Source organism: Triticum dicoccoides, chromosome 3B, assembly GCF_002162155.2.
Source record: "Triticum dicoccoides isolate Atlit2015 ecotype Zavitan chromosome 3B, WEW_v2.0, whole genome shotgun sequence".
Taxonomy (NCBI): domain Eukaryota; kingdom Viridiplantae; phylum Streptophyta; class Magnoliopsida; order Poales; family Poaceae; genus Triticum; species Triticum dicoccoides.
In genome coordinates this window covers 184,471,796-184,494,292 of record NC_041385.1, presented here as the reverse complement: position 1 = coordinate 184,494,292, position 22,497 = coordinate 184,471,796, and positions in this window count along the sequence as shown.

The following is a 22,497-nucleotide window of genomic DNA, read 5'->3' as shown; positions in this document are numbered from 1 at the left end:
CATTATACCTATTTTATACACCATTCCGCAGCCTACCCCTAGAGGGGGACATGTTAAATAGTCCCACCCCTTGCTTATTGCACTATTTGTATCATTCTGTATTCATGGCAGTACCTTTTTTTTGTAAACAATGAATCGCTTTTTGCCTATAATTGCATTCCTTTCTTACACATATGTTCACTTATGACATGTTGCATCCGTACACTTTGGTACGGCTAAATACACTAGGGGCTTAAAGTCCCCCATACTATGGTGTGATAAGTCTGAACACTTTCATAAGTGCGGCACCCCGAACTTATAGCATTATATGCATCGGCTCCGAATCATGTCTTGGGTCAATAGTTGGGTTTGCCCGGCTCCCATGTTTTGGTACCTTACGTTCCGTTATATCGGCTAAGGTAGCGCTGGGAGAACCACTGCGATTGTGCCCTAGTTGAGCTGGGCGAGCACCTCAGTGGAGAAAGCTAAAACTGACCGTCATGATGGGGCGAGAGCCGGTCGCTGTTCGAGAGGTTTTTTCGAGTCCCTAAAGACTTATGCTGCTTAGAGCGAGGAACCAGCTTTGTCCGGCCCAGGCGTGGATAGCGCCCCGAATTCGGCCTTCCGAACACTAGGGGCTTCGCCGAAATTTAAAATTATAGAATTCTATGGCTAAGTGAGAGTGTTCAAGCATTATATATAAGTCCGGTTGCCTCGTTCGTTGTGTTGAGCGCCTCCATAGATGGACCCAAAAATGGGAACAAGAGCGCTCAAGTTTATCCCGAACACCCCGGCACTCGTGGCATGGGGGCCGAAGCCAACGACTTGCCATCTCTCAGATTTGATAAACGGGCGCACGAAAGGTAATATTTTAAATTAAAAAGTGTTGCTTAGCGCATATGAACGAAGTTTTCAGCGCACATGATAACAAAATGTGAGTCTACTAAAAAATTACATCTTTGGAGCACTCACCCGCAATAATGCGGGCACCCTTCAGGACACCCTTATAATACATCTCGGGCGTGCAATACTCCTTGCCCGGCGGTGGCGCGTCCATCACAAGCTTCTCAGCGTCCATCCTGCCCCAATGCACTTTAGCACGGGCAAGGGCCCGACGGGCACCTTCAATGCAGGCGGAGTGCTTGATGACTTCAACCCAGGGACACGCATCCACCAGCCGCCGCACCAGGCCGAAGTAGCTCCCAGGCATGGCCTCTTTGGGCCATAGCCGAACTATAAGGCCCTTCATGGCCTGTTCGGCCACCTTGTGGAGCTCGACCAACTGCTTCAGCTGGTCGCTAAGGGGCACCGGATGTCCGGCCTCAGCATACTGAGACCAGAACACCTTCTTCGTCGAGCTCCCCTCCTCGGCTCTGTAGAAAGCGGCAGCATCGGACACGCTACGGGGCAGATCTGCGAACGCTCATGGAGAGCTCCAAATTCGGGTAAGTAACAGGTAATTCACTTTTACATGCTTGCTTTGCATGAAGAACGCCTTACCCGCCGCTATCTTCTTCAATGCCTCGATTCCTGGAGGGCCTTGTGGGCTTAGGCCTTAGCGGCTTTGGCACTCTCAAGAGCCGACGCAAGCTCGGACTCTCGAGTCTTCGAGTCACGCTCCAAACTCTCGTGTTTTTCCATGAGAGCCTGGAGCTCTTGCTGTACCTCCGCCACCCGCGCCTCCCGCTTCTCTCGCTCGGCGCATTCGACGGCCTCATTGCGTTCGGCCGCGGACACCGCCTCCTTCAGGGTCGCCACCTCGTTCGTAGCCCCTGGAGTACCCATGTTATCCTCGTCATTCCTCTTGCAACCAAATCCTTTTCTGTAAGGTACAACTTTAATAAGGCGTTACTCACCTTCCTTGTCCTCGAGCTGCTTCTTGGCACGGCTGAGCTCGCCCTCGGACCGCTTGAGGCTTTGCTTCAAGGCATTAACCTCCGCAGTCAGTGCGGCTGAGGTCAGCAGCGCAGCCTGCATTCCCATATTGACATATTTTTGTTAAGACTCCTGCGTATATCTTTTTAGATCCTCAGTTTCTTTCCGAACACCGAACCGAGCATCAGGGGCTACTGTCTATGTGGTACTATATTACATATCTTAAAATTCTTACCTCAAAGCCTGTTAGAAGGCTGTTGTAGGCTTCGGTCAGCCCGCTTTTGGCGAGCTGAACCTTCTGAATCACCGCACTCATGACGGTGCGGTGTTCCTCGTTGATGGAAGCGCCGTTGAGCGCCTCCAGCAAGTTATCCGGCGCCTCCGGTTGGACGGAGGCCGCCGGCGTCATAGTCTTGCCCTTCTTACGAAGGGGTCGCCCGTCGGACTCCGGAACCATTGAAGGTTCCGGTGCGGAGTCCGGTCCAAAGTCCGGGAGATTGCCCTGCAGCACCTCCTCCTCCTAGTGGGTCCCTTTCTGGGATCCCACCTCGGCGTCACGGGGGGAGGAGGCGGTCGGAAGTGAAGTGCTATTCACATCCGACGTACCCAAGGACCCACTCGACGAAGCGGGAAGATCGTCCTTGGGCAGACTACAGGGTTGTATGCGGCGTTAGAAAGACACCGTGCGACAAAAAGAAAAATTATGAGTTGTTCAGGAGTCCGGATACTTACGATCTCGCCATGGGCTTGGCCCTTGAGGGCCACTCCTCGTCGCTGTCGTCGGCGTTTGTGGAAGAGTCCGGGGGAAGGGTCCTTCCCTTCTTGGATCCTTCGGCCTCCCCCGTTGGGGAAGCCTTCCTCTTCTTCTCTCCCCCTGCTGGGGGAGAGGCCTCTTTCTTCTCCTCCTCGTCCTCGTGGGAGGAGTCCGCCTCGGAGTCATCGGACGATGAATCCGATAACACCTGACGCCGGGAACTTCTCCGGGTTCCCGTGGCCTTCTTCTCCAGCACCACGTAAGGCGCCGGGGCCAGCATCCCTGTCAAATGGGCATTCGCTGGGTCTTCTGGAAGGGGAGCCGGACAGTTAACCTGTCCGGACGTCTTCTGCCAGGCCTGTTAAAGGTATTGAGAGTTTAGATCCCGCATAGAGTCAAACTATGAAAAGCAAGTGTCCCATAAAGGATAACATAGCTTACCTCGCCAGCCGGACGCTGTGAGCTGAATCCGCGATCTTCGGTAGCGGATGCAGGAGCCTCGGCGCCCTTGAACAGCACCCTCCAGGCCTCTTCATACATAGTGTCGAAGAGCCCGCTCAAGGTCTGGTGCTGTGCCGGATCGAACTCCCACAAGTTGAAGTCCCGTTGTTGGCAGGGGAGAATCCGGCGGATGAGCATGACCTGGATTACATTGACAAGCTTGAGCTTCTTGTTCACCAGGGTTTGGAGACAGGATTGGAGTCCGGTCAGCTCTTCCGAATCACCCCATAGCAGGCCCTTCTCTTTCCAGGAAGTGAGCCGCATGGGGATGCCAGATCTGAATTCAGGGGCCGCTTCCCATTCAGGGTCACGCGGCTCGGTGATATAGCACCACCCCGATTGCCACCCTTTGATGGTTTCCACGAAGGCGCCCTCGAGCCAAGTGACGTTGGGCATCTTGCCCACCATGGCGCCTCCGCACTCCGCTAGGCTGCCCTTCACAACCTTCAGCTTGACATTAAAGGTCTTTAGCCATAAGCCGAAGTGGGGCTGGATGCAGAGGAAGGCCTCGCACACGACGATAAACACCGAGATGTTGAGGATGAAATTCGGGGCTAGATCATGGATATCCATACCATAGTAGAACATGAGCCCCAGACAAAGGGGTGGAGTGGGAAGCCCAGTCCGCGGAGGAAATGGGGAAGGAATACCACCCTCTCATGGGGCCCGGGGTTGGGGATGAGCTGCCCCTCATCGGGGAGCCGGTGCGCGATATCGCTGGACAAATATCCAGCATTGCGCAGCTTCTTGATGTGCCCCTCCGTAACAGAGGAGGCCATCCACTTGCCTCCTGCTCCGGACATGGCTGGAGAAGGTTGAGGTGAGATGTGCGGACTTGGGCACTGGAGCTCGAGTGCGCGGAGATGGATAAGCAAAGGAGGAAGAAGGCGTAGGTAAAAAGGTGGATCCTTATCCCCTTATATATGGGCGGACAAAACTATGCGTCCCCACCAGCCTGGTAAAACTCGCTTATCTCCCAAGCGCCGCAATCAATGGCGCGGTTGGGTTACCCACGTCCGTATTGATGAGAATCCCGGAATAAGGGGACATGATCTCTGCTTCGACAAGACGTGCCAAGGAAATCGCTTCGCTAAACGTGCTAAGGTGGTATGACAAAAATGATTCGAGTAAAGGCTTGGCCGTGGTGTGATGTCACGCCACGAAATATGTCAGCAGATTGAACTTGTGTAAATATTATTCTCTCTACGGTGGTATGTGGAATTTATTTTGCAGAGCCGGACACTATCCCGGTGTTCACGATCTTCTATGAATTATTCGGAGGAGGAACCCGCCTTGCAATGCCGAAGACAATATGCGCACCGGACTCGTCGTCACTGAAGCCTGGTTCAGGGGCTACTGAGGGAGTCCTGGACTAGGGGGTGTCCGGATAGCCGAACTATCATCATTGGCCGGACTCCAAGACTATGAAGATACAAGATTGAAGACTTCGTCCCGTGTCCGGAGGGGACTTTCCTTGGCGTGGAAGGCAAGCTTGGCAATACAGATATGTAGATCTCCTACCATTGTAACCGACTCTGTGTAACCCTAGCCCTCTCCGGTGTCTATATAAACCGGAGGGTTTTAGTCCATAGGACGAACAACAATCATACCATAGGCTAGCTTCTAGGTTTTAGCCTCCTTGATCTCGTGGTAGATCTACTCTTGTACTACCCATATCATCAATATCAATCAAGCAGGAGTAGGGTTTTACCTCCATCGAGAGGGCCCGAACCTGGGTAAAAACATCGTGTCCCTTGTCTCCTGTTACCGTTCGCCTAAATGCACAGTTTGGGACCCCCTACCCGAGATCCTCCGGTTTTGACACCGACACTCGGCCTTCTTCTCCGCCTCTATTTTGGCGCGCTCTGCTGGAGGCAAAGCATCCCACAAGGTGACATCCATTTCTTTCCAAAGCTCCTCAAGGCTAGGGGGCTCGGCGGGCGGCGTGGCGTTCTCCTCATAGGGGGAGCTGACGCGTCCTCCAACGCACTTGCTGGCAAGATTGGGAACGCCGACGCGTCCACCTCGACGCGTCACGGCGAGGAGCGGAACACCGACGCGTCCTCCTCGACTAGTGGAGGCGAGGAACGGTACGGCGATGCGTCGCGTCGCGGCGAGGAGCGGAATGCCGACGCGTCCTCCTTGACTAGTGGTGGCAAGGAACGGAACGGCGACGCGTCGCGTAGCGGCGAGGAGCGGAACACCGGCGCGCCATCCTCGACTAGTGGCGGCGAGGAAAGGAACGACGATGCGTGACCGTCCGCATGGTGCAGCGAGGGGCTCCTAGGGCTTGGGAGGGGCGATGCCATGGTGGTCGACGTGAGAGGGAGGGGGAGGAGATAGCGATGAACGTGAACTTGAGGGGGAGGAGATAGCGATGTCGTGGGGGCGCAGTATTTATAGTGAGCAATGGCACACCTACGTAAGATATGGACTGAGCTGCACTAACTTAACTGCAGGTCCAGTTGCGTCACTGACATGTGGGCCAGTCCCCTGTTGGGCCCATTGTCAGTGACCCAATGCACCTGAAGTTAAGTAAAAGCTACGTGGGCATATTTGTTGGAGTAAATTACAGGGGAGCAAAGGGGTGGAAATATTGCTGGTCACAACGGATTGGACGAGCATGGGGGGAGGAGAGTCATGAATGCAGATTTTTTCACACGGGATGGAGTGGTGGGACCGCCGAAGGGAGAAGGAGAATTTGGCAGGCATATTGTTTCCACACATGGAGAGGTAAAGATTTGGAGATGAACGGGCTTCCTGCAGGTATGGGGAATGGTGCATAATAAGTCTTCTTGAATGCCGGGCTAGGTATAGTCTCAAGTCATTAAAAACATACACGCCCCAGACATGTTCATATTTCAAGGTGCACTAAATTATTGCATGCGATGATTAAGGTTGGCCATAATGGTGGTATCTTAGCTGGTATCATGCACACGGGAATAGCAAACATGCTGATGTGGCAAAGAATTAAAGAAGAGAGGGAAGTTAGAGTAACTAGTGTTCATGCATGCATTGGTAAACACATTTTTTTGTGAAGAACGACAGCATTAGTTGAGTACTTTTGCAGACTTCAAAAACTATTCCACCGCCTCTACTATCTTGCTAAGGGTAGGTGAAATTTTTGAATCGAGCCCTTTAAACTAGAAGGGAGGTAGTGGTACTCTAATAGCTAGGTGTGTAAGTCATCTTACGAAAACCAAATAATCCCAAAACACGTAGGCGCGGTGCATTAACTTCTACCTCGTTTCTTGTTTCTTGACATATCAACCAATAAGAGATGAGGGTGTGCATGCTTTTAATGACCTGAGACTATCAAACATGACATGTAGTGGTTAGTTCATTGCAGGCAATACTATTTAATTAGCAAATAAACATTAATGTCTCTCGTTTTCCCCTCCTCCTTGGTCATGGTGCACAGCCTAAGATGACTTCCTCACCTAGACGAAGGGAGTATCAACATTCACAATGTCAAATCAATATTTTTACACTCATTATAAAACGTAGTTCTTATACTCATTATAGTCAGTATTGTAGATATTGATATTTTTAGTATAAATTTGTTCGTGGGATTTCATTGATGCCTGTCAAAGCATGGAGGAAGCGGAGCTTAGGGCTTGCATTGCCGGTCTCTACATAGGTATTTCTCTTCATAATCCTGTAATTTAAGAGACTGATTGCGCTTTTGTGGTAGCGTCTCTTGCATTGGGGGACTATGACAGGTCTGCTATGCGTGACCTAGAGATGAAAGCATTGAGAAACTCGAAGTTGATCAACAATCTTCAATTGTCAAAGATTAGCCGTTCGGCCAATAAGGTGGCACACTTAATTGCTAAGTATAGCTTTGACAATAGATTAGATGGTATTCTTGTAAATAACGTACCACCCTGTGTGGTGAATATTGTATCGAATGAGTGTACTGGTGTGGCTGGTTAATTAATATAAGGTGTTGTTCAAAAAAGTATAAATTTGGTCAAACACTTTGCAAACGGTTGATGGGAGTAAAAAGGACCAGAGGAAGTATCCTGCATGCGGAGTAGGCAAAAAAAATTGCTCATTTATAGCCGGTTGAAGTCTCAAAGGGCGCGACCGCGCGAGGGAGGCGAAGGTCGTGGGAGGCGCGACGGTTGACGGAATTAAGTGAAGTTACATCCACGCGCCGGCATGGCGTGCAAACAGGCAGAAGCTATACCGTCAGGCCTATGATATGGGCCTAGTAGACATGACATCTAGTGGGTCCCGCATAGTTCTCGAGAACTCTTTGGGGGCTTGCAGTCGTTTATCCATCGGGCAAGCCAGCAACCCCACGCCGTTCGCACGCCCTACTTGTCCCCGTCTTCTACCTCACAACAGTTCTCTCCCAGTCGTCCCGTCCTTTCACATTAGTTCGCTCCCAGTTTTTGCGGGGTACAACAGTTCAACTTCTCCTAACCCTCCTCCAAAATCCATGGCCTCCCAAATCTCCATGGTCGCCGCTGAGTACCACGTTAGAGCCATCACCGGCGATCAGTTCATCGTCATCTACACACGTGGATCCACGACAGTGAAAGCATGCCTTGCTCGCTTCCTACGCATGTTCAATAGTTCAACGGATGAGTGGGTCGCTGGGCTAGATGTTGAGTACACCACATTCCTGGGACGAGAGAAGGATCTAAAGGACGAAGAGAGGAAGAAGCCCACCGTGATCCAGGTTTGCGTACATAACGTTTGCTTGGTCTACCACATATGCCATGCCGACGTTGAGTGCGAGGATTTTAAGAACTTCCTCAAGGACAAAAGAGTGAAATTCGTTACTGTAGGCTTTAAGAACGACAGGGATGTCCTGCGTCAGATAGGTCTTGTTGTAGGCCAGCCCTTCGATCTCCAGAAGGCAAGCCTGGTGTCCTCCTCTCAACCTTCAATGTTGACCCTGCCGGCAGCCATGATTGATCCTTCGTACGCTAAACTGAAGAAACCTCATCACAAGTTTTATCATGCATGGGAGTCAAAGACATTAGATGAAGATCACATCCTGTACGCAGCAATGGATGCCTACCTTTGTTTAAATATCTACAAGGGTCAGATGAAGAAGCAGAGCCTAGTGCCCGGTTCAAGCAAAGAAGCGTCGGCGAAGAGGAAGAGCAAGAGGGACAAGGACGAAGTCGAGGACGTGGACTCGGACTCCGAGTAGGTGGCAGTGCCGTCGCTCATGCTGGTTCTACTACAGTGTCAAGCGGACTAGTTGCTTAGTTTATTTTCGAGGTGTGTTGTGCTGAGGCCCCAGCAGAACTATGTTTATGTTCTTTCTCGTTATTTGAACTCTTTAGTACGTACAGTAGTACTAGTACTATGTCTTACTACTGTTCTTCTTGCAGTTGGTACTACTGCCCGTATCTTCGTGTTCCTACTGTACTTAATACGTTCATACTAGTAGTATAATTTGGGTCAGTCGATTTGTGAAAGAAGTTACACGGAGGAAAGGAAGAAGACGGCAGAAGAGGTGGAAGAAGCCCTTCTAGCCATCCATGTTGCATCAAACGGCTCACATGAGTCGACTGACCCAAATTGCTCCTTCAGATTGCAGGATCCACGTGCCATTCAATGTCTCGAAGGTATATTCCGCGTCCGCACCCGATTTGCGGGCTCGACGCGCGCGCGACCGGCTTCCGCCACGACAGCCACCATGCGCGCCTCCTCTTCGCGGGCGGAGACGACAATGACACGCTAGTTCCTCCTCGACGGTGTGCTCGAGCACGCGCTCGTCCTCCACTTCGTACACTACGTGCATAGACGCGGCTCCTCCAGCTGCTCGCGTGCTTGGCAGCGCGGCGGCATGGCGAGGAGGGACTGCAGACGACATGAGCGGGCGAGCCTTCGGCTTCATGGCACAGGGATGGCGGCGACACGATGGTGATGGGCGAGAAATTGTTGGCCGGAGCAGGCAAGCGCCGGCATGCGCAACGGCAGCGGCGGCATATTGATGAGTGCGTGTGTGGGAGCTTACTTTAGTTTTATATAAGGTTGGTCAAACTTAAAAGAAAACCGTACTAGTACACGTAAACATTAGAATTAGGCAGCGCTTTTATTAGTTTTTTTTTGAAGTTAGTACCACAGCCACGATACGGAATCCTATGCAAGCTTGTGAACCACGGCCCCGCGGTCGATCGAACGGTGCGTCACCGTGTCGTGCTCGAAGGACATCCACTGAACCTTTTTGTGTGTGTGAAAACAATCCTCGAATATTACTGAACTTTTTTTTCATGGCAAGTTCTTGACGCTGCAATATAACCATATATTTGAATTTAGCTCCAGTTTGTGTTTATTAGGATTTGGACGTTTTAGGTGCACCCTAGTTTTTTTAATACTTATTTTGTGTGTGTGACTGAGAGAGAACATGTGTATGTGTCCATATGTGTGTTGTGGCGGAAGGGCAATGTACAGACGGTGTGCGTGTGATACATACATAGAGAGGTGTGAATGTGCAAATGATCATGCATGAGTGAGACATAGACAGATGCCGATACATTGTGTATACATGAGAGAACGGTCTTCTAGTTTACTTGTGTGTGTGTCTATGTGTGTGTGTCAAAGAGAGAGAGAGAGAGAGAGAGAGAGAGAGAGAGGAGCATCCGTAACACAACAACCATCTCTCTCGATTCGTCCGTCCCTCGCACGATCGCATGCAACACATGCATCAACGCGCACATTTTGACACCCTCACTCGGCCCCTGCCCACCTCAAGGCCCGCACAATCTCTTCGTGAATACCCATTTCTCTCCTTAGGTTTGTTTTCGCTCAATATCTGACACACACACACACGCACGCACACACACACACACACAACCACACACACAGACACATGCAGCACAACACACACACACTCCCCCGAGCACACAATTCATCCCCATCCAAGGTTATACGGTGACCACACTCGCTTGTGCTTCTTTGCACCCCAACATGCACAACACCTCAATCTTCAAAGAGGGCATCGAGCAGATCGAAGACGGCGACCACACCGCGCTAGAGAATGTGGGGTCATTTGGAAGCATGGTGATGTGACGATGGCTGACTGACTCCTCCCCCCACCCTCTCTCTCTCTCTCTCTTGCACAAAATTACCAATCCCTCTCTCCCCCGCACAAAATTGTCACTCCCTCAACCCATGATATCCTTCCCCTCTTGTCCATGTTTTTCCAGCTCTCTCATCAAACATGTTGTCTCTTCTCCTTCCACGTATACAGAATCCGTATGCACATGCATCTCACGTATATTACATGTCTCCATCTTTCTCACAGACCTAACTTCTTCCTCTCTCTTTCTCTCTCTATCTCTCTCTCTCTGTCTCTGTCTCGTTAGGTTTGTCTCCTACTCTCTCGTCCACATACATACAATCTTTCCCGACCTATCTGCTCCATCTTCAAAAGCTCTCTCTGCACGTTTCATTCACACATTGGGATATGTCAAAATGTTGCTTCTATAATGGCTGATGTAGAGTTTTGGTTGTTTTTGTTGCATCCTACAAAGTAATAACTATGAAATGCATTTAGATTCTCATTCGACTGGGATTATGTGAGTTTGAGCATGTTGTGAAGTACTATAGACCTTGTATACATCTTGGGATTCGACAATGATTGTAACTATTGAATTGTATAGACCATTACATTCGAAGTCAATAGCCTAATATATTTATTTTACAATTTCAACAAATGATTAGTTCACTACAAACTAAGAAAACAAATGTGTACTCCCTACGTTTTTATTCAAGTCCGCGTATTAGCATTGGTCAAAGTCAAGTTTTGTAAACTCTCAGAAAGCTTATAACAAAAAATATTAACATATACAATAACAAATAAATACCATTAGATTCATTATTGAATGTACTTTCACATCATACATATTTGTTATGGTAAATGTTTATATTTTTATATAAACTTGGTCAAACTTTAGGAAGTTTGACTTCGGTCAAACCTAATAAGCAGAGTTTACTACTACTACTCGCTAGTTGCTTAGCCGAATCACTCAACACGCCACACGGGGAGTCCAGTGTCACAAAGTTTTGAGGTCGGCAGGAAAATCTACCGCGACCCTGATTCGAGCAGTGGGAAGTTACCATCATAGCCTTCGGAACGGGCCTACGGATGACGCTTGGTAGGGGGCTGTTTTCGTAACTTCAGGTTCACCCTACCCAGCCAACCCCACCCCGGCACCCAGGGTAGTACACCTTAATACTCCCCATTTTCTATCCCCACCGCAAAATAGACTTCTCCACGGCACCGCAGCCTTCGTGCTCCTCCCCTTTACATCGGCGCACTCATCCACCGCAGCGCATCTGCCTCATCGACGACCTCGTACACCGCACTGGAGCCGGTCCACCGTCGTTGTCGTACACGGAGCCTCTTTCCCGACATCGTCTTCCACGGTCTCGGATCTGCTTCCCGGAAGCCGATGCCAAGCGCAGAAGTACCACCCTCATGGATAATGAACTGACTCCCGTTGCCGACCATGACTCACAGAGGCCGCCGCAACCATCGTTCTCCTCCTCGATTGGTAATGTGTGTATTGAATCACTTAGCAGTACATGTGCAGTTCCAATTTTGTTCATACCTACCCTTCAAATTTCCTGGGTGCTATTGTACCCGTAAAAGCAATTGGTTATAGCCTCCATTGTCCAATAGAATATCAGCTTGTAATTGTGCGTCACTCCTGTATCGCGCTGTGCTTGGGTAGGTTTTTCATCTGCAACCAGTAGTGTGGCAAATTATGGAAAGGTTTTTAGAACTAGCAAGATGCCCATGCGTTGCGCGCATCAAGATGCATTTGTATGAGTAGTTTATCTTGTGGGAGAAAAGGATGAACAAGGGAAGGCCTTATTTGCAAATCTAGAGAGGGGTATGGGTATCTTTTTGCAAAATTCCCATTTGTTTCCTTCCTATGTGTCAGATATAAATCGGACGGCCTATATTGCAAGAAAAAAAAGTATAGAGAAAAAAAGTAGACAGTAAAGGCAGTAGAGATAAATATTAAATATTAAATATAAAATAACTATAACTGTAGAGAAGAGAGTAGAGATAGCAGAGACCTCGGGAAAGGATCGCGCGTGCGCGGGAAAAAGCGGCCGGGCGTGCGCTAGTTTTGGCGCGCGGCGTCCAGCGCGCTTTATAAAATCCAACACCCTCCCACCGCCCTGTGCCTTGCCACCGCTCTGTGCCTCGCCACCGCTCTCTCCCCACTCTTTTTCGCCTCGCCGCCACCGCGCCACCATGCCGCCGCGTCGCCGGGAAACTTGGGGATACCGCGGCGTCCGCGCGCGCCCCTCCGGCGGCTTCTCCGCCGAGATCCGGTTCCGCGAGATTCCGCGCGCGCCCCTCCGGCGGCTTCTTCGCCGAGATTCGGTTCCGCGAGATGCGCCTCGGCCTCGGCAATTTCGACACCGCCAACGAGGCCGCCCGCGTGTACGACGCGGTGGCGTGGCGCCTCCGGTGGCCTCATAGAATATTGAACTTCCCCAACATGCCGACGCGGGAGCGGGCGCAGGAGCTCGCGCCTCTGCCACGGCTTAGAACCGACGAGGATCGTCGCGACGACCGGAGGTGGGAGCACCGTCTCGGCATCACCGAGATGGACAAGGAAGCCATGGCGCTATGGCGCCAACACTTCCCACAGGACATCATGAACGAGCGCGAGGTCTACGCGGAAAGGAGGGTGGAGAGGGATAAGAGGAGGGCGGAGCGAGCCGCCTATCGCGAGGACAAGCGTAGGCGAAAAGCGGATGCTCAATTCAACATGAGGCTAGGAGCAGCGTCGCCCTGGGAATCCGACGATGATCGGAATCTTCATGCCTACAATCAGACGTCGGAGCAGGACATCACCGAGGAGGAGTCGGACGACGAGCAGTAGTTGAATTATCTTTTTTATCTATCTATGTTGAGAACTATCCTCTACTCTCTAGTATCTACTTCTCGATCTCAGAACTATAAACGCTTTTTAAAGGGCCGCGTGTTGTGATTCTGTTGGAGATGCTCTAACATGGCAGACGAGTGCTTTAATGTTGCCCACAAGATGCGCGAGTATTAGTAGTAGTATTTTTCTTGCCATGTTGAGATTTTAAAACCACGAGTGTGAACATGCAGAGGAGCAATGAAGACCAAAAATGGCATATTTGGGACATCTTCAAGGAGCGTGGCAAGTTAAAGAGGAGCTGCACCGAACCTGTAAAACGAGCTTTGGTAAGTAACACCCTTTCAATTACTTTCATTTAGCCTCGTGTTCTTCGATGTGTATATGTTGTAGTTTCTGTTTCTCTTAAGCATGGTGTTCTTCGATGTGTAATAAGAAGAGTCTTAATCGTCCTAATGCTTTCGTTTTTAGCTTGATGTAGGAAGTGGGTGTTCTCACCATGTAGTTTGTTTTTATATTTCTTTTCCTTTTGAATTCACTTCTCCCAGTTCTGTTTATCTGGCTTCTACTAAATGGATCTAGGTTTCTCTGAGTATTGATCTAAGAAAGAAGTAACTTCATGTCAGGATGCAGTTCCTACGAGGAGGGAAGTATGGTCAACCTCGAGATCAAAATGAGGTTGGATTACACACAAGGTGCCAGTTCCCTAATGATGCTGGATTATACACAAGGTGCAAATTCCAAGATGATGCTGGATTATACACAAGCGAGGTGGAGTCGTCAGCTGTTTGTGTCCTCGTGGCATTAGTAAAGGCTGAAAGAAAGCGTGCAGAAGCCCTTGAGAATGTAGCTGAGTTCCTGAAGAAGCGAAAAGAGCAATCAGATGCTCTCTTCACCCAAGCCAAAGAAGAGATGGAAGAAGCCAGAAATAAGCTAGCAGCTCCTGCTATCTAAAACTGTTGTCAATACAAAATTTCCTTCATAATAGTTAGGTTCAAATGTTTATCCAGTAAGCATGCCTGTTGTGATGTCTGTGCATCTACTGATGTGGCACAAAATGTTTTTTTGGGTCATGTAATAACAACAATTACTTTCCAAATAATAACAGACAAAGCATTGGACATGTATAGTTCACGTGCAAGCCCGACATTCCAAGTTCAACTTCCACATAAAACTCATGTTCACAGATATCTGCACATTCATACATAATGTCCACAACCATGATTCACTTCAAAGCCAAAAAAATGTGAGGAGAGTTATAAATAAAGAAAAGCCTCTACTAGTTCTTGCTACCAGTGCGAGCACAACAAGTCAAGACCATGCGTAAATTAATTATATTTTAGTCATTTTTTGTGTTCTAAAATGACTGCCGGCTCGCGGAAGGACGTGTTGCCGGTACACGCGTAGATTCAATGAAGGTAGGCGGGGCAGTCTTAAGCTGGTTGCACGCGGCGAGGAGGCGTGCTCAGCCGGGCCTGCTAAGAGATCAGCCCTCTTGGCCGGCGCGCCGGTTCAATGTATGCGCTATGAGAGGTCGCGTCCGTGTCAGAGCAATCACTCCCTCCAGTCCTTTTTTGTTTGGGTACAACAAAATTTCGTTTTCCATTCACATTTTACAAGTAAAATTCGTGGACAAACTTTGACCCAAAGTACGATGGGGACTAGTAAACCAGAATGGAGGTAGTAGTCTTTTTTAATCAAAGAAGGGTTTCCCCTTCCGATTACTGAAAACCAGCATCTAAATCTAAACCATAGTATTTGCCCTAGAACTAGCAGGTTCAACATCTCGCAACATAAACCCATACAACCATACGCCAAGGAGGTACATAGTACTATGAATTCCATTTTCGCTCCATACCAATCATTCTAAAAACTACTTACTACTTATAACGTGCCATTGAAAATCGGAACTCTTAACCCCGCTAAAAAATGATATTTTAAACGTGGCTACTCGATCTGTGGCAACTGGCTTGCCACCGCGCTCAAGGTCGTTCACCTGTGGTCCCGACCATCAACTCCTATGGATCAAATTATCACGCGAGCTGACTATTCCTACAAAGGTGCTCCACCACGTACCCGGTACCCACGAATGCAGCAATCGTGCACCTAGGGTTTTAGGGTTTATTTTTTAACGTCGCCTTTACGTAACACTCGTGTGTGCAAGACAGCGAGAGGCCGACTGCATGCGTGCGCCTCTTCTCTTCGTATATGTACTCCACCGTTTGGTGTCCAAAAAATTATAATAGCTACTAGCAATGTGCCAATGCGTTGCCACACGATCAAAGTAGATTAATAAATATTCACCGATTTGATAGGAAAAAGTCTAGTTTTGAAATATGTATATCACTAAAAATATGTTATGTTTCACTCAAAATATATTCCTTTGGCGGTTTTGATGAGATAAGGGAGGAATGTTGTTGGTTTCAAGATTCAAGAAGTGGTATATGTCTAATTTCTACTCTTACTAGCAAGATGCCCATGCGTTGCACGGAAGATCAAGATATTATGGGAGAAAAGGATGAACGAGGGAAGGGCTTATCTGCAAATGTGGTGAAGAGTGCGGATAAATTGCCATATTTTCCTTCCTATCCGTCAGATATAAATCGATGACCTACATTGCAAGATGGCAGGCCCACCATCATCACCAACTCTATTTTTTATCCCTACTCTTATAAAAAGCATTGTCGGTGATGATCGTGTGCCTGCCATCCTGCAATATAGGTCGTCCGATCTATATCTGACAGATAGGAAGGAAACTATGGCAATTTTGCAAAAAGATACCCACACCCCTCTCCACATTTGCAAATAAGGCCTTCCCTCGTTCATCCTTTTCCCCCACAAGATAAACTACTCATACAAATGCATCTTGATGTTTCGTGCAACGCATGGGCATCTTGCTAGTTGTTGCAAAAAGCCCATGTGTGTGTGAGAGAGAGGGAGAGTGGAGGAGGACGGAGTGCATATGTGACAAAGACACAAGGAGTGCGTGTGCGATAGGTATCAACTTAAAATAAGGCGATTGAGAGAGTCCTGGATTAGGGGTGTCCGGATGGCCGGACTATCACCGTTGGCCGGACTCCTAGACTATGAAGATACAAGATTGAAGACTTCGTCTCGTGTCCGGATGGGACTTTCCTTGGCGTGGAAGGCAAGCTTGGCGATACGGATATGTAGATCTCCTACCATTGTAACCGACTCTGTGTAACCCTAACCCTCTCCGGCGTCTATATAAACCGGAGGGTTTTAGTCCGTAGGACGGACAAGAATCATAGCATAGGTTAGTTCATAGGGTTTAGCCTCTTCGATCTTGTGGTAGATCTACTCTTGTACTACCCATATCTTCAATATTAATCAAGTAGGAGTAGGGTTTTACCTCCATTGAGAGGGCCCGAACCTGGGTAAAAACGTCGTGTCCCTTGTCTCCTGTTACCATCCGCCTAGACGCACAGTTCGGGACCCCCTAACCGAGATCCGCTGGTTTTGACACCGACATTGGTGCTTTCATTGGGGGTTCCTCTGTGTCGTCACCTTTAGGCCCGATGGCTCCTTCGATCATCAACAACGACGCGGTCCAGGGTGAGACTTTTCTCCCCGGACAGATCTTCGTATTCGGCGGCTTTGCACTGCGGGCCAATTCACTTGGCCATCTGGAGCAGATCGAAAGCTACGCCCCTGGCCATCAGGTCAGATTTGGGAGTTTGAACTACACGGCTGACATCCGCGGAGACTTGATCTTCGATGGATTCGAGCCCCAGCCAAGCACGCCGCACTGTCTCGATGGGTATGATCTAGCTCTGCCGCCGGACAGTACCCTGGAGGCCGCACCAGAGTCCGCTCCGACCCCTAGCTCGAAGCCGACTTCGCCGGTCGAGGACGAGTGGCTGGACACCGCCTTGGGGGCTATGATCTCTACGGCGATTGAGCCGAACACCATCCCTATCCTTCGCAAAGCCCGTGACTCCGAGGTGCCGGACTCCTCTCCGGACTCCGAACCTCCCGCGCCACTGCCAATCAAATTCGATTGGGCGCCGGTTATGGAGTTCACTGCCACGGACATCTTTCAGCACTCGCCCTTTGGCGACATCCTGAATTCACTAAAGTCTCTCTCTTTATCAGAAGAGCCCTGGCCGGACTATGGTCAGGAAGGTTGGGATGCGGACGACGAAGAAATTTAATGCCCACCTGTAACGCCCCGGATACAACTTTCCATATTCGTAACTCCAACTCTTGCCTTTTCCGGAGATGCGATATGATATTTCCTTCGTGGTTGGGTTTTTGTCTTTTGTTTTGCATTTTATTCATGGCATGCATCTCATCTCATGGCATCATGTGCATTGCATCCACATGTTTTTCATAAAACTCGTTACCGTTCGCAGTTGCCCTTTCTCTCTTTGCCTCCGTTGGCATTTTGTCAGGTCCTTGTCCTCGTTGACCTCCTTGGACCGCTTTGCCTTTGTTGACCGTTCCAGACCAATCGGGTTTCGTTCCCCTCTTATTTGTCTGCCTACGCAACCTCTCGGCACAACCACCGAACCCCTCGCGTGCGTCCGGAACCTACCCCGAACCTGACCCGCCCAGTCATCTCCGTTGGATTCGAATCATCCCCTAACATCTATAAAACATCTTCGTTTTATTTATTGGACTCCCTAACCTATTTTTCCCGACTTTCCGATTTCGATCGGAGGGAGGAAATAGCCCCAAACCAAAATCCAGTGCTATATATATAGACCAATCCCCTACACAACAACCCTAAAATCTAGCCCCTTGTCCCATCGCGCCGCCGCCAGTCATCCACTCCTCTCCTTCCTCGGGATCTCATCCCGATCCAATCCACCAACCGCAGCCTCCGACCACCTCCCTTGTTCTCCACGCCTCCTCCTTCCGCAGCCCCGCGCCGAGCTGTTCTCCCTCCCGATGCCTTTTCCTTCCTGCTTCGCTCAAGCCCAAAGGAAAGGAGCTCCTTCTCTGCCCTGGTGAACATCGTCGCCGAGCACCAGCAGGAACTGCTCACCGTGCCTCCTCCTGGTTCCTTTCTCTCCCTTCTTCTCCTTCCTCCCGTCCTCGAGCTTGCCGGAGGCCTCCGGTGCCGCCGGAGCACTAGCAGCGAACAAGTTGAGCGCCTGCCGCGCCCCCTCTCTCCCTTCTTCTCCTTCCTCTGGGTTCTCTCTCTCAATCCTCTCTCTCTCCTGTTGCCATTGACAGGAGCTCGCCGCCGTGTTGATCTGCCTCCGCCGGTGTTTGAAGTTCCCGCGGTACCCTTCCTGCCTCCTCTGCCCCGCGCCGTGGATCCGCGCCAAGTCCCGCTTCCGCCTGGCCTACTTCCCCTGTGCGTGCGCCTCTGTTCGTCCCCTGCCTCACCCTCAAGTCCCTGCGCCGCCGTTGGCCTCGTCCCGGACCTCCTCTGCATCGACTCAAGTCAGGCGCCCGCTCATTGTCGCGTTGACCGTGGGTCAGCTCGCGTAGGAGCGACCGGCCTGCCTCGCGCATTCGCGCGGGCCACGATCCTCCCGCAGCCCGGCTCCCATCTCCACCAACCTGGGCTTGGCCCATGGTGAGGCCACCACCAGCGCCCCTTTTTTCCTATTTTCTGTTGGACCTCTGTTTAGATTCGGCCCGTCATTTTTTTTCAGTTCTGGATGAATTTTCCTATTTATCCCAGGATTAACTGATTTACAGAAAAACCCCTAAGCATCATAAATATAATAACTCTTGAAGCGTGCATCGGATTAAAATGATTTAATCATGTAAAATGCTTAGAATTTTGTGTAGGTTAATATTATGCCACTTTCATCCATGTTTAAAATGTTTAAAATGTTGTGTGTTTAAATTTGCTCAAATGCCATGTTAAAATGATTTATTTCATAACTAAAAAACCATAGCTCGGATTTAAATGTTCTTTATATGTAAATGGGGTGGAAAAATGCCTAGTTTAACATGGTCCACTTTATTTCCCTGTTTAACAACTTTAAAATATGTTCTAGGGCAGAACAGTACCAAATCCAAAATATGCACATGAGGATTTTCCGGAATTGTTGTTTGTTGTTCCGGCCTCATTTAAATTTGCCTAAATAGTTAGTTTACTTATGCCTCACCTCTTGCCATGTTTAACAATATTTAATATTGTTTGGTAGCTTAAACGAGATTAAACAAAATATGTCAATGTGGCGTTTCGTCAATATGCAACTCGTTGCATATTGAGCTCCACTTAACTTGTAGTATTGTTTGTTGCACTTTGCCATGCCATGCCTCATTAAATCGGACATGCATCATACTTGTTTGTGCATCATCCATGTTTATGCTTGTGCATTTACCATGTTGTTTGTTTCTTTCCGGTGTTGCTTCTTAGTTCGGGTAATGTTGCGATTGTGAGGATTCGTTCGACTACGCCCGTTCATCTTCTTCATGGACTCGTTCTTCTTCCTAGCGGGATTTCAGGCAAGATGACCGCTACCCTAGATCTCACTACTATCATTGCTATGCTAGTTGCTTCGTTCTATCGCTTTGCTGCGCTACCTATCATTTGCTCTTCAAGCCTCCCCAAATTGCCATGAACCTCTAACCCTTGACACCATTCCTAGCAAACCATTGTTTGGCTATGTTACCGCTTTGCTCAGCCCCTCTTATAGCGTTGCTAGTTGCAGGTGAAGTTGAAGATTGCTCCATGGTGGACAGGGTTATGTTGGGATATCACAATATCTCTTATATTATTAATGCATCTATATATTTGGTAAAGGGTGGAAGGCTCGGCCTTATGCCTGGTGTTTTGTTCCACTCTTGCCGCCCTAGTTTCCATCATACCGGTGTTATGTTCCCGGATTTTGCGTTCCTTACGCGGTCGGGTGTTTTATGGGACCCCCCTTACAGTTCGCTTTGAATAAAACTTGTCCAGCAAGGCCCAACCTTGGTTTTACCATTTGCCTCACCATCACCTATACCTTTCCCTTGGGTCGGCCAACCCGAGGGTCATCTTTATTTTAGCCCCCCCGGGCCAATGCTTGTCTAAGTGTTGGTCTGAACCGAGCGATGTCCGGCGCCCCCTGGGCAACCAGGGTCTATGCCAACCCGACGTCTGACTCATCCGGTGTGCCCTGAGAACGAGATATGTGCAGCTCCTATCGGGATTTGTCGGCACATCCGGGCGGCTTTGCTGGTATTGTTTTACCATTGTCGAAATGTCTTGTAAACCGGGATTCCGAGACTGATCGGGTCTTCCTAGGAGAAGGTATATCCTTCGTTGATCGCGAGAGCTTATCATGGGCTAAGTTGGGACACCCCTGCAGGGTATAAACTTTCGAGAGTCGTGCCCGCGGTTATGTGGCAGATGGGAATTTGTTAATGTCCGGTTGTAGATAACTTGACACCAGATCCGAATTAAAACGCATCAACCGCGTGTGTAGCCGTGATGGTCTCTTCTCAGCGGAGTCCGGGAAGTGAACACGGTTTCTGTGTTATGATTGACGTAACTAGGAGCTTAGGATCACTTCTTCATCATTGCTAGCTTCACGACCGTTCCTTTGCTTTTCTTCGCTCTCATTTGCGTATGTTAGCCACCATACTTGCTTAGCCGCTGCTGCAACCTCACCACTTTACCCCTTCCTTACCCTTTAAGCTTTGCTAGTCTTGATACCCATGGTAATGGGATTGTTGAGTCCTCGTGGCTCACAGATTACTGCAACAATAGTTGCAGGTATAGGATACACGATGATCATGACGCGAGAGCGATGTTTGCTTGTTTTGGAGTTCATCTTGCTGCCTCTTCTTCGATCAGGGGATAGGTTCCAGGTCGGCAGCCTGGGCTAGCACGGTGGATATTGTTTGAGCTTCTGTTTGTGTTTCATCCGTAGTCGGATGTTGATCTTATGGATGATGTATTGTTGTATTCGTGTGGCATTGTATGCCTCTTGTATGTACCCCCATCTATTATGTAATGTTGATATAATGATATCCACCTTGCAAAAGCGTCTTCAAGATGTGCATCTATCCTTGGTGGGACCTTCGAGTTCCTTTAGGATAGGGTCGCATCTTGGGCGGGACAAGTTGGTATCAGAGCCTCGACCGACCATAGGATCCCCCTTGATTGTTGGCCGTTGTTGAGTCTAGAAGAAAACTATTTTGAGTGTTAGGATTATATATATCGGAGAGTAGGATTCTTTTTACTCCTCAGCCCCTTCGTCGCTCTGGTGAGGACTCCTGACGTAGATGTTTTGTGTTTCCTCTCCTCAAATTTCACTAAAAAAAATTTTAGGATCACGCGTGTATCTTGGGATCGTTTCGATATTCTTATGACGAGAACATTGTTCTTGGTGCCTCCTGACATTTAGGGGTTGTGGCAGTGTCCCGGGGAGTTGAGCTCCGAGGTGTTGTCGTCATAATTTTATCGTTGCAGTTCTGGAATACCTGAGTTTTGCCGACATCGAAAATCTCTTTTATGCAGTTGTTGGTGAGATAACCTCGACGCCACCCAGTACTGGGGAGTTCGGGAGTATTGCCATAGCTCGTATAACGGATGCTTTTCGAAGGTTGAGGTACACGATTTCCGGAGTTTTCTTGGTTATGTGTTGACGGATGGATATAGCTGGATGTAGGGATTGTTAGTTTGGGTGAGATATATTGCTTCCCCTGTATCCCCAACACCAAATTGCATAACCAGAAAGTTTCGGGAGTTTATAGGTGGGAATTCAAGTAGCTCCTAGAATATCTTTCTGACAGATGCATGATATGATATTGGGTAAATCTCTATCATATGTATTTGTTCCGGCTTATTCTGCAAGCCAAATCCTTTGTTTTGTTTTATTTGTGGTATTCGAGTTGCTTCGAAGTCAAATGTTGAATCCATACCTTTCCTAAATGGTGTTCTCATATTGCTATGTGAATACTAATCCTTTTTGATCATTGAGGTTGTCATGTTAATTCTTTTTCAACCGGCGTGCTTCTCTTCAAGTGGATCCGATCATTTCAACATCCGGAAGATCATCTCTAAGTTTTGTCAACGGTGTTTGTTTTGTTCATCCCAAGTTGTCTTTGTTTTTCCCCACCCTCCCACCTTTTTCTTCAAGGACTCATTTATTTTAATCAAGGATCCATTTATTCATGTGAAGTCCCTTCACTCTTTTCAATCAATGTTCTTATCCAGTGATTTTCCATGAAGATGCTCAACAGTTTCAAGTTCATCATCCTCCGTTCTCTTTTCTTCTCCGATGGATCCAATTCAAGCTTTCAATATTCATCATATTCCTTTCCTCGTTTCTAATGCTTTATCGTGCCGATGCACCTCTTAATCATTCACTTTTTCCTATTCATTTGTTCTGGAGTGCTGAAGATATCTCACAAGACTTGTGTTTCCATTCTCAATCCGTTCAAGATATTTCGAGGTTGTTATCTCATTCAGGCCATTTAATTCAACCGGTGCAATCCCCCCTTTCAATCAATTGTTCAACGGTGTTTTCTTTTGAGTGGGCCCTAACCCACAGGTCTTTTTCCAGGATCTTACCTGACTCTTCAAATTATCAGGAG